The following is a 4,605-nucleotide window of genomic DNA, read 5'->3' on the forward strand; positions in this document are numbered from 1 at the left end:
TTTAGCGGTTAGTTATTTTAAATTATTTTAAGTTATTTTAAATGTCTATCTTATTTATTTAAATCCTTTTTAATTGTCCAAATCATTTTAAAGATTTTTATTTCCGGTTGTGTTTTTATTTAAATTGCTTTTAAACGTTAGTCTAGTTTGTTTAAATTATTTTAATCGCTCTACTTGTTATTTAAATATTTTACTCGTCGTCGTGACATCAGAATATTTTAAGTGTTTAATTCTTGGATTTTCATGCCTGAATCAATCTATATTTATGATTTTAATTATTTTAATTTTCTGTGTTAATTGGCTAAATATTATATTTTTCCCGCGCATTAAAGTTTATTATTTTTAACTTTTGCGAAAATTAACATTTTTATTCCCGGACTAGTGAAAATAAAATTTAATATTTTAAATTAGGATTTTCAAGATTGTATTTTTTTTAGTGCATTTTAATTCATAGTCCTAAGTTGCTATTTTGTGAGTAGCACTATTAATAAAGTGTAGCACTTCTATACCTATACTTACACATTCAACTTTATCCATAACTTAAGATTAAACCCTAGACCCCAAATTACACTCAAATCCCACGCCTCATTACACACACACCCACACGATTTCTTCTTCATTTCTCTCCTACACAGCCATCGGCTTCCCTTTTCTCCTCCATAGCTCGCCGCCAGCCATCTCTCTTCTCCGGCAAAACACCTCCATGGCGTGCTGGTCGAGCTGCTTTCGTTGCTTTTGAGCTCGGTTTCAGCTCTCATCAGCTCACTGAATCTGCCGTCGACTTCATCTCCATTTCTCCTTCAAGCTCGATGCCACGGCCCATATTTTTCTTCCTTCTCCGGCGAAACTCCACCACAATGAGCTGAGCAACCGTTTCCCCTTCGTTCGAGCCCTGTTCCAGCTCATTCCCAACTTCGAATCGGCCACAGCTCAAGCGAGCTCCTACCTTTCGACTTTGCTGCAGCTTAGGCAAGGATAATGGGTTTCTTTATTCACCATGTGGATTATTATAGTTTATGTGCTTGCATTTCATGCTTTTAATTCAAGAATTTTAGTGCCCTGTTTTCAAAAATATTCAGAAGCTCTTGCATAGGTTGGATCGTTTTCTTTGCTGTTATGGTTTATAGAATGAGTTATGCATTTGATTGGTGTTGTCATAAAGGTCTTGTGATGTTCGAAATTTCAGATTTGTTGTCATAAGCATGATGTTTGAAATTTCAGATTTGTTGTCATAAGCATGATGTTCGAAATTTTCAGATTTGTTGTCATAAGCATGAGTTCTAAATTTCCAGATTTTTATCCATGTTTTGTTTCGAACATTTGTTGTTTGTTGTGTTGATTTGGATGGTGATTTAGAGCTACCATGGATGATATGTAGTTCACATGGTAGCAACTAGGATGACTTGAAGGTAGCTTGTGGAATGAAGTTTAGGTGCATTCTAATTTCTAACATTTTTGGGGCTCGGTTTTTGTTGCTTTGTTGAGCTGAGATGATTTATGGGAGTTTCTAAGGGGTTAAGATGAGCTTAAATGTTAGCCTTGAACCTATACTAGTGGCTTGGAACTTGGGGGTCTTGTGGCTAAGGTTTTGATTGAGTATAAAAGTGAGGCATGAGCAGAATTTTGGCTACGTTGGGGCTGTCCGGAAACTGGTTTTAAAACAGGGGTTAAACTCGGGTTTTGGTCAAGGGCTCAGGTCTGGAATTAGTCTAAGATGTTAGGAAGATTTTTGTTCAAGCGAGAATTAATTCGGTTAATTTTTGGTCGAGTTTTAGATTTTTGATTTAATAAGGTGCAGAATATTTTTGAAGTCAAAGGGCTGCTGCCCAGAATTCTGATTTTTGTAAAATGATTGCTTAGGAATTAAATTAAGTGGATGATTTTCCTACTTAGTTCGAAGTGTCATGGAGTCGTGGTTTCAAGCGGAATCCCTTTTGATTAAGAATCGAGCAAGTTACAAATTTTACGGGCAAACCGCTCCAATTTGTCTTAAGCGCTAAATTATGGTTTAGTTTCCCACCTTTTGGTTTGTCTCCTAAATCACCATCCCGATCATCTATGTGTAAGTCATATGCATGATTATCGATTAATATTTACATTTACGTCATATTTACGTATGCATGCTAAGTCTCTAATTCAAGTATGAAAGAACGTATTTTTTTTATGAACGAAGTGAGATGATTGTGACTATATTTATTTACGTGTATGTGTGGGGTTGGAAGACGTTCTGGCCTACCTTACCACCTGACGTGTATGTGTGGGGCTGAGAGACGTTTTGGCCTACCTTACCAAAATTTACGTGTATATGTGGGGTTGAGAGAAATCTTGGTCTCCCTTACCAAGTATGGGCAAGATGGGTTGGAAAATACCTGACCTCCTTGAGGCATAGTGCACTGCAGCCATGATCATGATCAAATTCACAGAGTCACAATTCATGGATCTAAGTTCAAAATATTTATGACTATGTTCAAATCAGTTTATTCAGTTATTTATGTTCGACTTAGCCATGCATATGTTTCATTCATGTTCACTTCATTATTTAAGAAATCATTTATTAGAGTTAAGGGCACAAAATTATATTTTATTACAAGTTATTTTTAATCTACCTGTGCTTGTATTTATGTAGTACTCGTTATCTTCCCCATATTCTTGTTGGGCCCCTAGGCTCACTACTTTTACTTGGTGCAGGTTAGATTATTTCATGAGATCGAGGGGCATGACTATCGAGCGGACTGCAATACGAGCACGACACTTCCCTCCGACCTATGACAGTCTTCCGCATTAATTGTTTAATCTTTATTACTTTAAATTTTAATATTTTATTGATTGGATAGTGTAAGCGAAGGATTTATTTATGGTTTATGGGCTTGTATTATCAAACTATTTAACCTTTGGGATATTTGATTAACGAAAATATTTCTTGGGTTCTCGTTTCTTTTTCTCGGTCTAGTTTATTTAGTATTGTCGGATGTTTTCTTTTCTTTAAAACTTTGTTGTCTGTGTCAGGTGGGTTGTTATTTAATTAGTCAGGTCATGCCGAAATTTTTTTGAAAACCCGTATTTTATTTAATTATTATTTAGTAGAGGTCAGAGTCGTTTCAGTTTTTGACCATCTTTGTGTATTTTGACGTAGACAAATAACGTAATTGATGTTGAGGAGCAACCTGATAAGGACTTGAGTAAGGCTTGGACTGGTGAATATCAAGGTAGAAAAGATTTCTGTGGACATGAAGAAGCCACTGACGAAGAGAAAAAGTTGTTGACAGAATATCTTTCGAGTGATGACATAGCGTATGACTTTCTATTTGAAATCTCGAGTATTTTTTTCTCTTTTTTGGGATATTTTTTAATACAAAATAATTCGTATTTTTTTGTAGTGTTGATGTTTGGAAAGACGGAATTGTCCATTACCAGGGTCCGTTTTCTGTGGTTTCTTGTTTGGTAAGCTTGTTAGTCATGAGATTATAAATGTTCAAATGCACATGATGGAAAAATACAGTGTGGATAATGAAAATGAAATATTTTGCATGTAAACTTTGGTGCAGGTTAGTAAAACTTAAATGTTTTACGTTTGATATACTATACACTTGAGTTAGTTTTTCATTTTTCTTCTTTTGTTTGCAAGCAGAATTGTTTGAGCACCTCAAAACAATTGGGAAAAAAATGAAGGTTCAGAACAATGATTACAACTCCTTTTTTTTGCGACTCTCTCCTACCTTAAAGTTATTTTTGCAAAAAATGAATGGTTATTTGTTTAAGAGATGCAAATACCTCATTTTTCTAATCAATAGCAGAGTGCATTGGTTTCTGCTAGTATTTCACGCAAAGGAAGGGATATTCAAAATGTGGAATTCACTTCCCGATTCGTTCAGCCTAGGGGCATGTAGAACTTTGGTGAGTCTTCATTGTGCCATGTTATGTTATTTGCATAAATGTGTTTTGATAATATTTATATTTTAAGGCACGTTTTTTGGTTGGCTGAGTTTGTCATCATTCAAATTTCATCATACCCTACTCTGATGTGTTGAGAGAACGTACGCGTCATCAAGGTGAAACACTTGACTGTGGTGTTTATGCATGCATGTGGGTAGAGTGTCTAGCCCGTGACTCAGATGAAATGTGGATATATCAAAATACACTGAAGATGGACACCTACCGTGCAAGACTGACTGCAAGTATTTTATGCCACGAAAAAAAGGAAATGCTGAAAAACAACTTTGATTAACAACAACTACAAGAACAAATATAAAATATCTGCCAGATTTGTATTTGTTTCAAATAAATAACTAATTGATAATGTATAAGAACCAATCTACAATATTTAACCTTTCGTTTTTAATTTCTTAAACATGGTACTAAAACATTATCAAAACAGAAGTACGAAATTGTGTTTAATAATAAATAAATTTATTTTATCTCCCATCATTCAAGTTGCTGAGGTGTTCGTTTTTTTTCTCTACCCTGAATTCAATCTTCGTAAGCTTTACACACATATGAAGATGAATCATATTAAGGACATCATCATCATTGTACAAATACACAATCATCTTATGCAATGAAGCTACGCAATGAATAATCATGGATTCCGGAGATATTTCTGCACAT

At 34.8% G+C, this 4,605-nt stretch overlaps 1 long non-coding RNA gene across 1 annotated transcript; it reads left to right on the plus strand.

The window, feature by feature from the left end:
- Nucleotides 1-400: 400 nt before the first annotated feature.
- On the plus strand, nt 401-2,939 carry LOC140875920 (uncharacterized). The gene is made up of 2 exons (XR_012148612.1): nt 401-969; nt 2,689-2,939. It is a non-coding gene; the product is annotated as an uncharacterized lncRNA (long non-coding RNA).
- The last annotated feature ends 1,666 nt before the right edge of the window (nt 2,940-4,605 follow it).

The sequence above is a fragment of the Henckelia pumila genome, chromosome 1 (assembly GCF_033568475.1).
Source record: "Henckelia pumila isolate YLH828 chromosome 1, ASM3356847v2, whole genome shotgun sequence".
NCBI classification, from domain to species: Eukaryota; Viridiplantae; Streptophyta; class Magnoliopsida; order Lamiales; family Gesneriaceae; genus Henckelia; species Henckelia pumila.